Source organism: Mastomys coucha, unplaced genomic scaffold, assembly GCF_008632895.1.
Source record: "Mastomys coucha isolate ucsf_1 unplaced genomic scaffold, UCSF_Mcou_1 pScaffold21, whole genome shotgun sequence".
Taxonomy (NCBI): Eukaryota; Metazoa; Chordata; class Mammalia; order Rodentia; family Muridae; genus Mastomys; species Mastomys coucha.
The window spans coordinates 153,193,384-153,206,578 of NW_022196904.1; the positions used below are offsets into that span (position 1 = coordinate 153,193,384).

At 40.9% G+C, this 13,195-nt stretch overlaps 1 pseudogene; it reads left to right on the forward strand.

Moving 5' to 3' along the window:
* Positions 1-1,603: 1,603 nt before the first annotated feature.
* LOC116101433 lies at positions 1,604-13,190 on the forward strand (annotated as a pseudogene).
* Positions 13,191-13,195: the final 5 nt, after the last annotated feature.

The window sequence follows — 13,195 nt, forward strand, 5'->3', positions numbered from 1 at the left end:
TTTTTATTAAGCAACTTAGCCCTATGAACTTTCCTCTTAGCACTGTTTTCATTGTGTTCCATAAATTTGGGTATGTTGTGTCTTCATTTTCATTGAATTCTAGAAACTCTTTCTTTATTTCTATTTGACGCAGTTGTCATTGAGTAGATGTTGTTTCTCTTATTGTTGAAGTCCAGTTTTAACCCTTGGTAATCTGATATGCAAGCAGTTATTCCACTTTCCTTATATCTGTTGATACAAAACTGTTCTTTTGATATTAATGGTTGTAGTGTGTGTATGTGTGTTCATGTGTGTATGTTTGTGTATGCACATGTGTGCACTTCTTTTCATTTTGCTGGTGTGAAATTATGTATTTCTTGTGCTTTTTTTCTTTGTGTGTGTATGGAGGGGGTGTAGTTACCCTCCTTGTGTTAGAGTTTTCTTTCTAGTATCCATTGTAGGGATGAACTGATGGAAAAAAATATTTTTTAAATTTGGTTTTGTAGTGGAATATCTTGTTTTCTCCATCTATGGTGACTGAAAGTTTTTCTGGGTATAGTAGTCTGGGCTGACATTTGTGGTCTTTTAGGATCTGCAAGACACATGACAAGACCCTTCTGGCTTCTAGAGTCTCTGTTGGGAAGTCAGGTATAATTCTGATAGGTCTGCTTTAATATGTTACTTGGCCTTTATCCTTTATAGCTTTAAATGTTTGTTGTTGTTTATCACAGTTAGCATTTTGATTATTATGTGGCACAAGGATTTTCTTTTCTGGTCCCATCTATTTGATATTCTGTGAGCTTCTTTATATATTTGTATATTTATAGGCATCTCTTTCTTTAAGTTAGGGAAATTTTCTTCTATGATTTTGTTGAAGATATTTTCTGGGTCTTTAAGCTGGGAATCTACTCTTTCTTCTATTCCTATTATCCTTAGGTTTGGTCTTTTCATAGTGTCCCAAATTTCCTGGGTGTTTTGTGTTGGAAACTTTTTCAATTCAGCATTTCTTTGACCAATGTGTAAATGTCTTTTCTTGAATCTTCTATGCCTGACATTCTCTTTTCTATCTTTGTATTCTGTTGGTGATATTTGTGTCTGTAGTTCCTATTCTCTTTCCTAGGATTTCCAAGTCTAGTTTTTCCTCAGTTTGTGTTTCCTTTATTGCTTCTATTTTCATTTTCAGGTCTCTATTCATCTCCTTTACTTGTTCAATTGTGAAATTTTCCCGTTTCTTTATATTTATTCATTTCCTTTTTAAAGGCCTCTACCTGTTTGATTGTATTTTCCTGTATTTCTTTAGGAGATTTATTAATTAATTTCCTCTTTAAAGGCCTCTATCATTTTCATAAGATTAGATTTAAAATCATTTTTTTTTTGCTCTTCATATATTAGGATATCTAGGGCTTGTTGTAGTAGGATAGCTAGGTGGATTCATATTGCCCTGACTTTTGTTGATTATGTTCTTACACTGGCCTTTAGCCATTTGATTGTGTTGTTAGGTCTAGTTGTTTCTGATGGCAACTGGCCTCTGGGACTGCAGGCAGAGCTGGTAGACCCTCATGCTAGCAAGCCTATGGGATGGTAGGTAGAACTGGTTGTCATAGGTGGCATCAGACTTCCATGGATGGAGGCAGAGTTGATAGACCTGGATGACTTTAGTCCCCTGGATGTCCTGGATGGCAACAGGTCTTCAGGGATTCAGGTAGAGCTGGTGGTCCCTGATGTTTACAGGTCTCCAGGATTGCAGGTAGAGCTATGGGCCAGAATATGGACCACAGAGGGGACAGAGCAGACCTCAGGGCTGCTAGGTTTGCCAGGGACCCAGTGGGTAGGGACTTGGGGCTTTCACCTAGTTTTCCAGTGGCAGCAAGCCTCTAGGGATGCAGGCAGAGATGTGGGTCAGGGAATGGAATGCAGAGGAGACCAGGCAGAACTGGATGCTGCTGGGTTTGTCTGGAGGGGACACCGGCAGGCAGGAAATTGGGGTAAACGACTCATCTGGTAGTCCCTGGTGGCTACAGGCTTCCAGGATTGCAGGTAGAGGTGTCTCTATCTTCTCTGATAATAATGGTTCTGTTTTCTCTCTGATTCCTAAAAATAACATCTCCAATTCTCTCAAACATTTAGCATTACTGTGCTTATGCTTACCCAGCTGATGACTTTCTTTCTTATGTCAAAGTAAACAGATAGCCACTGGTTTAACTTTCCCCTCCATGGTGTGGATACTTGGTTCTCATCTTTTTGTTTTTCTTCCCATAATTTATTTTTGCATTCACTTTACATCCCAATCGCTGCCCCCTCCCTTCTCTCTTCCCAGTCCTGCCTTTACAGCTCTCTCCCCCATTATCCCCTCTTCTTCCCCTCAGAAAACGGAAGGGAGAGGATGTTCTTACCCCTGTTGAGGCTAGCTGTCCCAGGGTGGGATCCTCATCTTTCTTAATAATGTAGCAGCTAAGTGGCCTCTTCATCTATCAGAAAACCTTTCTGTCTGAGCTTTTAGGAAAGCGGGCATGACTTTCCTTCCTACTATCTGCCTCCAGCTCCTTCACAAGATTCTCCTCTTTCTGACATCTGCTTCAGTACATCCATAGACGTAGCTCCAGGTCCGTTTCTAATGTTCTGATTCCACGATTCCTCACATTTGCTGGTTTGCTTTGGAGGTGGGAGCTGGTGATGTATTTTTCTTCAAGCTTTTCAGGTGACTGGGGCCTAATGAGGCCTGAAGGTCACTTAGCTGCTGCTCTAGGTGATTCCATCCATTCTCGGCCTTAATTTCTCCTGAAGGTTTCTAAATCTTCTCACCGAACTCTAGCTTAAACACAGATACTTTGGTTTGCTGACTTTTGAATAGATATTTCCATTGTGACATTTAAATCCAACTTGCCTGATCCTCCATCCCACTCCCTCCCAGGAAGCTGTGCTAACTTTAACTCTATTGTTCGAATGGAACAAAACCAACCAGTCAACTGTGCAAACTAAAGACCTACTGGAATTTGTTCTTGTTTCTGTTGTTTTCCCACTTCATCCCTCCCTTCTAGTCCATTAGCAAATGCCGCTGACTCTCATAATGCCATCCACTCTTACAACGCATACCCAGTTTGCTTTTTGTCTACACCCTCATTGTTTTCCTCTGGTCTCAACTTTTGGGTTGCAACCCCTTTGGGGGTTGCATATCATATATATCCTACATATGAGATAAATATGTGATGATTCATAAGAGAAGCAAAATTAAAATTATGAACTAGCAACAAAATAAGTTTACTGTTGGGGTCACCACAACATGAAGAACTGTATGAGAGGGTCTCAGCATTAGGAAGTTTGAGAGCCTAGTTCAAGATACCATCATCTCTTGCCTGGACCTATAACCATCTCCTAAACAGACTTCCCACTTCCACCTTTCTACATCACCTCTTCTTTCATTTCACTTTCTAGACAGGACTCTGTTCCATTCTTCCTGTGGCAGTGAACAGGTGAATTCTATAGGCTTTAAACATTCTGATTCTAAGCATTGAGCTATGAAACATACTTCCCTCTGATTCTCATCTTTTCTCTAAGCTTTGTTAATTCATCTTGAAACCAAAACTTAGGACTCTATAGACTTCCCTTAACTAGGCAGGAAGTAAGTACAGAAAAATGCAAAGCCTGCAGCAGGCCATGCCCAGCAACGGAAATACAGAGGGTTCTGATGACGTCTTGAGCTTGGGCCTGCCTGGTAGGGGTGAAGGATACTGTCATTTCCCAGGCATGGTGTGTCATTTAGGAATGTACTATCAAAGGAAATGGCCTGATAAAAACAGGGACACCCAGATCAGATGTGGATGAGACACTGTCACAGTAAGTGACAAGTTACAGAATCCCAGATTGATTTCCTTCCTTTGTTGTGTCCAAAGGATTCACTGTATCATGCTTCCTTGTGAAAAAGCATATGTCCATGCTGACCACTCCACATCCTCTTTTGCTCCCTCAGCTCTAGTTTTCATTTGTATGAAGGCCAATGATTCACAGAAGTTTAGCTGGTTCTGACAGGGCAACCCCCTTAAACCATTTCCATACTGTATGCTCCCCATATGCAACTTTTACATTTCAAAAGGTCCTATATACAAATATATGTATATATTCTGGGATGAACATGCTTTTCACAGGCAATCAAGGTATATTTCAATTATTAGACAAATAATAACTGCTTTTGGATGCTAGATTCAAAGTAGAAAACCCAAAGGAGAAATTTGTTACAAAGAGAAATAGATGAAAGAAAGGGACATAAAATGACCATAAAGGCCCTGACTGAGTTTTCATTTACTGAGATGTGCCCTGGCAATGGTAGGAAATGCTGATGGACTAGTTCAGGTTGACATTTCCTTTCAGGATGTTTCAAGGGAGAGTGAGTCATTCTGAGAGGAGCTTGAGGCTTGCTATTACACATGAAACTCAACTCAAGCTTAGAGAGCACTGTGAAAGGCACACCCAGAGGTAAATGTCAGCCTCATCCTGTGGCCACCCTACCATTTACAGAGCAAGTGCAGCTACATCCTCGACTAAAGAAGAATTGATGTTATCTAATAGCTCCCTCTTAACCCTGTGTTTAAGGATACAGAAAAAAAAAAAAGAAAGAAAGGAAATGCTATCTTATCCAAGGTCTGACTGTATATTTTCTTGAAATATTCTGACCGTCCAAGAAAGATCTTGGCATATGTTTTCCATTGTGCTGAAATCTAAGTCACTGTTATCTCCTAAAAGTGCAGGCTGGACCTCACAAATAAAAGGTTAGGACATTTACTGATAGCAGACATTTGTAATGGCCCAACAATCACAGGAACTGTGAGAAAAGTAATCGCAAAAGCCCATGGGCTCAGGAAAGAACACTGTGCCCAGAACACAAGTGAACTCCCTGCCTGGTCATGTGTCTGCTTTCTGCTGTGCCTGCCTATATACTGTCCAGTTCACAGGCAGTGAACAGATAACAGCATTATTAACTAATGAAGCTGGACAGACCTTAGAGATCATCAATGGGATGAAAGAAGTGAGGGGAACTGCTTGAAATGCATCCACTTGTTATCTTGCAAGATGGCGACATTCTAAGGATTGCTGCAAGAGGCATTGTGGAAATTATTTTCCAAGCTGCTGGGTGGAGGGTGTGAACAGATTATAAGACTGCAAATTGCTTTGAATAAAGGAGAGATGGTCTTCGGGAAGCAGTTTCTACTACATGTAGCAAATTACATTCCAGATGTTCATGACTACAAAATCTCTACCAGATGCCCAGACTCATGGTGGCTGGGGATGTTTATGTGCACGTAAAATGCTCAGTACCTGTTCCCTAGAGACCTCCCTCATCCCTTTTCATCTGCACCGGCATGCTAATCATGCAGGGATGATGAAATATTTAGGTGTCACTTCATAATTAAAGGAGCTAGGAAGAATGTAAGACTGTTAATTACTTTATCCTCAGAACCAGTTAAGTAAATGCCCATAGTGTGCCTCTTGGGACATTTTTGGAGATTTATTAAATATATTGTTTCAAAGTCTGGGATCCATTTTTTGAAGCTAATTCAAAATGGAAAACAGGCTCAAGACCATATAACCCAATCCTAAGGAAAAATACTAGCATTTTGCATGGTGTTTTCATTAAAAAAAAAACAAACAAAATAAATCTCATTGCTACCATGAACTTCATTTGCTAAAGAGTCGCTTACTGCAAAGCCTCTCTACTTATGTAAACCAGAGGACTGCTTTCTCTTTTGTTATACACAGCACATGAAGACTGTGTCCTGGTAGAACATCCATGCTGTGGTGCTTTGTATAGGCTTGGCCCAGGGAGTGGCACTATTAGGAGGTGTGGCCTTGATGGAGAGTAGGTGTGTCACTGTGGGCTTTAAGACTGTCATCCTCCCTGCCTGGAAGCCAGTATTCTACTAGCAGCCTTCCAATGAAGATGTAGGACTCTCAGCTCCTCTTACACCATGCCTGCCTGGATGTTGCCTTGATCATAATGGACTAAACCTTTGAACCTGTAAGCCAATCCCAATTAAATGTTGTCCTTTATATGAGTTGCCTTAATCATGGTGTTTGTTCACAGCAGTAAAACACTAACTAAAATACATGACTTCTGGGCTCTAATCACAAATTGTATGAGCATGGCAAATACACTTCCATTGGTCCCTTACCACCTGTGAGTTGGGTCACACCCTAACCCATTAACCAAACCCCGCTCCCATACAATAGAAAGTGATTCCTGTAGTTTAGGTCCCATGTTTCCTGTTACCCAACCTCTGTCACATAGCATAGATCACAGATTAACCAAGCCTGCTTCCTTGCAGCACAAGGTCCCCCTTCTCTCAGAAACCTTTCAGAACAGATAGAAGGCTGTCTCTGGCAGAAGTGAAGCCCTTTCTTTAGAACCCCACTTTGTCATATTGCTGGTCTCCATACCCAGTGTTCATAATACTTTTCTGGAGAAGGGAGATCCAATTTAGTCCTTTTCTGTGAAGCTCTTTTGTCCTCTCCCTCTCCCAAAGCTGCCCCCTATCCCCTGATCATTACCCATCAGCAGATACTGCACATGCTCTGGGAGGTGGAGACTTAATTTAAGCAAATCACCTACTTCAGCTTTAATGTCAGTATGAGCTCTGCAGTTCAGGACCCATGTTAAAGTAAGAGTCATGGCTACTATCCCAGCAGCTGAAGACAGACAGAAGCAAGAGAATTATCACAAGTTCCAGACCAGCCAGGGATGCAGGGTGAGATCCTATCTCAACAAGCAAAAAGGAACAAGCCAAAAGAGCACAATCATTGCTACCTGGAGTGTGTTTCCACTTCTTTGAGATCACAGCTCCCAGTTGCTACTACAGGAAAACAGCCATCAGCATCTCCATGATGGTTGCTTAGACAGAGATTAGGGCAAGACGAAGGAAATCAAGTGACTTTCATTAAAGTTCCTCTTGCCATGGAGTTGCACACACACACACACACACACATACACACACACACAAACACACACATGTGTGCACTCACATGCGCATGCATGCAAATACACATACACACATTTACATTCATGTTCTTTCTTCTTTTCATAATTTTTTTATTGATTATTTCAGTATATCATGAACCTTGATCACTCACTTCTCAGTCCTCTTAGGCTCCACCCCCGCCCTTTGATCTCCCCACCCTCAAACACAAAAAGAAAAGAAAAGAAAAGAAAAGAAAAGAAAAAGAAAGCTAAGTCCAGTTTCTATTGCCCATACAGTTACTGAGCATGGTCAAATTCCTAGCAGCCAGCCCATTAAAGAACTGACTCCTTCTGCATCCTTACCCTCACCAGGAACCATCAGTGTGGAGAGCTATACTTCAGCATTCTTTTGAGTTTTTAAGAGTTCTTTTCAATGTCTTCCTGTCTAGGCTGTTACTTTTGGGGGGCAGGGGTTGTGCTGAGGGTCTGGGTTGTCATATAGGCTTTCTATGCCTCTCTTTCTCAACTGTGTCTATATCAATATCATGGCAAAAATACATCCATGTTCTTTTTAGATGTCAAGACAAATTATTTTTAATAAATTTAGGCCTGGTGAAGTCAAGTCTGAATTTAAAAACATTCAAAAGTAGACTTTTTTTTTCCAGATGGTTTAAAGTTTATAGGAGAACCAAGCAGAAGGTTTAATGTCCTTACATGTTCCAAATTCCGAAACACAGAACTACTGGAGTCCTCAACACCCCATTCCAGGGCAGACCTACAGTGATGCATCATGGTTGCCCAAAGCCATATGTACTTTCTGTCTGCTCTGCTTTGGCCATGTAAGTCCTATATGTAAAACCAACACCGAGCCACCATTATAGTCTCATATAGAACAATTTACTCCCTTAGTGACCCTCTGTGTTCTGCCTGCTCATCTCTCTATCCCTCTTAGGTCCCTGCCTTTGCCTTTTCCAGAACATCATAGAACTAGACACTGTGTACACAGCCTTTTCAGCTATTGCTTAGTGGCATGCAGTTTTAGCTCCTTCAGTATTTTCAGGGCTGGATTTCTTCTTATTTGAATATAGTGAAAACAGAATTTGGGATCCAAGAGGGCAGGCCATCCCAGGCCCCATGCTCACACACTTCAGGTCGATAGTCTGGCAATATGCCTGGGATGCTTTTGTATGCTTGTCACTCTAGTCCTGTTTCGCCATGTGATATTCACTTTTGTTGGATATGCCTCCATTGCATTTTTTAAAAAGTATCTAATGATGCTATTTTGTTTTTTGCTGAGTTGTAGGTAAAAGAGGAGAGTTTTTTGTTGTTATTGCCTTTATTTCTACTAAAACAAAAACAAAATAATCAAATGTGACAGGGACAGTTTTTCTTTTTTCTGCTCAGACTATTTTTTGTCTATCTAATTCTGGCTTCCTGTTTCAGCAGAGGGCACTCTGACCTAGTCTAGAACCTGGTTGTTTTTCATTTGGCTAGTTGTAGAAAGTAGCTAGCATCCTTTAGTTCGACAGACAGCAGTGGACACACAACATAGAGATCTGGCAATCCAGACTCAGGTTGAATCCTGCCTGTGTAACCCAGAAACCCTGTTCTGTACAAGAGCTACTGTTTGCCACTTTAATTCACACATTTTACGCACAGTCTTTCTGATTAGTCTGTGAATTCTTCAGGCTTAGAGTCCTTATTTCTCATCTATGGTGTAGCACAGGGCCTGACAGAAAAGTCTGTTGAATAGATGGAATCGGGGTGGGGGTGGGGCTCTGATTTACTGCAATGAACAGAAGCAAGCGTGTATGCTTGTTCATGTTTTGGTAGAAGCCTCCATTCTGTCTTAGGGACTCACATCCTTGTTCTACATTGCTTTTTGTTAGGTGGTAAAAATGGCATCTGCCTTAAGTCTAGACTGTAAGAGCACATCCTGTTACCCAGCTGTGTGGTGGTGTGACTGAAGCCCCTAACAGGCTAGTTATGACAAGCTGTGTTAAGTGTATAAAGATGCAGGCACAGGTCCAAGTCAAATCCAAGTAGCCGACTTACACTTTCCTGGTCTTAAATTGCTTCTCTCCAGCTCCCAATCTTGAATCTTCACTACTATTCAATGGCCAGCTACGATAGTAGTAGTTTAGTAGTAGCCCAGCTCACAGGTCACAGAGACTGCTCCTTCTAGTCTCATGGAGTCACTGGACCAGTTTTCATTTTTTTTTTTTCTCTGTGAGTTAAGTAAGGTCTACCTGTATATTTTAGGTTGGCCTTAAACTTGACATGTAGGTCAGTTTAGCCTTGGACTTCCCGCTCCTTCTGTCACCATTTCTGAATTGTTGGGTTGTCATGTGTTCATCTTCTGGGATTTTCCTTCCTTTTGGAAAGTACTTGTCATTCTTGAGTGGCTGTTGTTTATGTTGTTACACCTAACTTACACAGAATTTCCCCAGGAGTTATTTCTACCAGCATCTTGCTGATAGGAAACTGGAATATAGAGATGCCCAAGATCTTAATTAATATTACCCAAGTAGCAAATGATTAGGCCATCTTTAAGGCAATTTGGCTAGAGGACAAGTCCCTTGTTTTCTCTATTATGTGATATTGCCAAAGGGCAGGATGCAGAATAGCCATGAGATGGCTGGATTCTGCACAAGTTGGGAGAGGAGAGCTCTTTTAATTTGCTTGTTCGTCACCTTTCAATGTCAGTATTATTCTTCATACTCTATCTATTGCAACCTACTCATAAAGGAGAACCTTAATTAATTGGCAGTTCATATTGTATAGTTTTAAATTTTTAGAATCAGTATAGAGCCTCCTTATAGTAAGGTTTCCCAAGTATGCATGTGGGGGCAATCTAGAGTTTGACTATGGAACAGGAAAGATTGGACATGGCTGCCCTGACTATTATCCTTAGGAAGCCATGCTGGCAGGGTTGGTCCTTGACCTGTGTCTTGGATTTCAGGAGGGTTCCTACAGATAGGAATGGTTTATACTGTGTTCATCCACAGTGTAGTTATGCTGAAGTCTTCTTTTCAGGAGTCTCAGATTTTGGCAGCTGCTAGACAGAGGCTGCCTATATGACTGACTCTCAGTGAAGACCTTTCCCAATGTGTTTCTAACATTAGTATCCAGGGAGTCAACACTTGACATGTTACAGTGCCTTGCTATAGGAATTAGCATCCTGCATACATCACTGAGACAAGAAACTTAGAGCCCTGAATATAGTTTATACAAATTTGGCCCACTCACTTTTCTCTTTATTTTTCTTTGTATTTTTCATGTACTAAATTATAGCGACTAGTATGACAGTATTCTGGTAGGATTGCATATTGAGCCTCTTGAGTCTTTCTAGCAAGACACCACACCTGGGGGGTGGTCTTATGAATTCCTGACATGGATTGAATATGATTTGTCATTTGAGAAACTCAAACTGGAATGCAGTGGCCCTTTTAAGGCATTCCAAGTGCAGGAACATAATCCCAGTAGAGTGTTGTCACCCCCACTCTGACCCATTTAAAAACTTTAGAACAATAGGGTCATAAAGCTGTGAGTGCAGGTCTGATTTCTGTGTCTCCATATATTTTTCAAGATTATTCTATAATATAGTATATCAGAAATTGGAAAGTGTACCAAAGTTACTTGTTTTCTTCTTTGTGTGGACATTTATACTGTTCCTAGGTTTTGGCCATTATCAAGTAAAGCTATGATGAAGACACTTCTATATAAATCTTTGTGAGGTTACTCTAGAAAACTACTGAGAGGTCAGATTGTTGGATTGTAGATAAATATCCAGCCTCCCACATATTTGTTTTAGCTTCTCATGACAATTGACACTGAGCATCTGTCTACAGTATTTTTGGAGCACATAGATACTTTCTTCTGTGAAGTGATTCATGTTAGATTTTGAAAAAAAAATTTAAAAAGATTTCAAATTTTGGCTTTATTTATCTCATACCTAAGTTTTTTTTTTTAACGTGTACTCTACTGTGTAGAATTTTCATTAATTTATTTTAAAGTATCAAGTTAGGAGTAGAGTGATGGCCCAGTACTCGCTCCGCAGTCTTAGTGATCTGAGATAGGAGTAGAGTGATGGCCCAGTACTCGCTCCACAGTCTTAGTGATCTGAGATAGGAGTAGAGTGATGGCCCAGTACTCGCTCCACAGGTCTTTGTGATCTGAGATCAACCCCTAGATCCCATGGTAGGGAGGAACTGACTCTCAAAAATGTCCTCTGAGTTTCATATGTACTCATGGCATGCATGCGTCCATGCCTAACACAGTAATAATGGAATTATTATGATTTATGTACTTGGGGCCATTCATTACTCTGGGCATGTTCTATTATTTATGGGCATTTCCTGTGTCTTATTCATTTTCTTTTTTTATGATTTTTTAAAACTTTTATTGCATTATGATGAGAAAAGTTACATGATTTCAATTTATCTGAACTTGTTAACATTTAAAAACATATTTTAAGGTTCTTCCATCTGCGTGCTTGGAAAGAGAAGAACAAAGGAAAGAAAAACTCAAGGAATATCTGTTAACACGAAAAACAGTGTTTCCATACAAACAAGAAAGGCAGATATCCAGAGATCAGAAAATGATGACATCTGAGGATCGGGTCCAAGAAGGGAAAAAAGTTGTGAAAGGCAAAGAAGTGGCTGATAAAGAAAATATTGGAAGTACAGTTGAGAAAAACTGCATTGCATTAAAAGCTGGAGAAGTAACCAGCTCAGAAATCCATAACTTGAAGGAGAATATTCAAGCTGTGCAGTTATTATCAACGAGAAATGATTTCTCAGGTCAGACTGTGACCTTAGACCAGGCATGCCACCATAAAGACAATAAGAAGATGCAAATGACTGCAGAGAAGCCCAAACAAGACACAAACATGTCTAAAAAACAAGTGCTTGGCTATTATCAGGGCCAGATTGTTCAGTCTAAGATTAACTCATTTAGAAAGCTTCCCAGTGTCCAAGGCGAAAGCCCTGCAACAGCCAAGAAACTTCCCACTACTGTGCCTAAAGCCACGAAGGCTCGGTGCGAGCCTGCGAACACCATCAGCGCAAAAGCCTCAAGTACAGCTGCTGCCAACAGGTCTGCAGACACCAAACCTGTGAGCACCACGTCAAAGAACACACTTGTGCGGCCACCTATCCGAAGCCTCCACAGTAGTACCCCCGGCCTCAGCAGGCCCCTTGCCAATGTTACAGTCAGAAAAGGGTTGCCGGAAAAGGAATCGCATGGAGCAGAACCAGTTGTGTCTGTTGTCAAAACCAGTTCTTCTCAGGACCCAAAAAGAGACAAGGCCCCATCAAGAAGCATACCATCTAAAGATGCAACCAGGACTAATTTGTCTAATACCAGACTGATAGTAAAGTCAAAAGACACTGAGCAGCGCAGATCCACGATCACAGGAGTGACTGCTCATAGAGCAGCTCAGCTCAGAGACACCACAGCAGAGAGGGGTTGTAGAGCTCAGATGACGGAGTGGAAGACTGGCAAAGGGAAGGGGCTCAAAAGGCCTCCTCATTCAGCGGCTATCCAGGCTGAGCCGAAGGGGCAAAATGACAACCCAGTTGGGTCCTTCTGGACTACCATGGCAGAAGAAGATGAACAGAGATTATTTACTGAAAAAGTAAACAAAACTATTTCTGAATGCCTGAACCTCATTAATAAGGGCTGCCCAAAAGAAGAAATTTTAGCTACATTGAATGACCTGATTCATAATATTCCAGATGCCAAAAAACTTGTTAAGTATTGGATATGTCTTATATGTATTGAACCAATCACAAGTCCTATTGAAAATATTATCTCAATCTATGAGAAGGCCATTCTGGCAGGGGCTCAGCCTATTGAAGAGATGCGACATATAATTATAGATATTCTAACAACGAAGAATCAAGAAAAAGTCAATTTGGGAGAAAATATTGAGGAGGCTCATGCAACCAAGGAACATATCCAAGAAGTAAATGTTGAGGCTAATCTAGATTCAGGAAAACCAGAAAGGGAGAATGAACATCATGAGAAAGCTGAGGTTTATGAAGATGATCAAGGCAACAAAACAGAAGATCCAACCAAGGATTTAACAACCCCAGACTCAAAAGCTGAAGCAGGTTGCATAATTCGATATAGTATATCTTCTACACCACGGTTGCAAAGCATGAAAAAGATACACTATGATAAAAATTCCACATTTAAAGAGCTAAAGTTCCTGACACCAGTGAGACGCTCACGACGCATTCAAGACAAGACTTTACAGCTGCCATC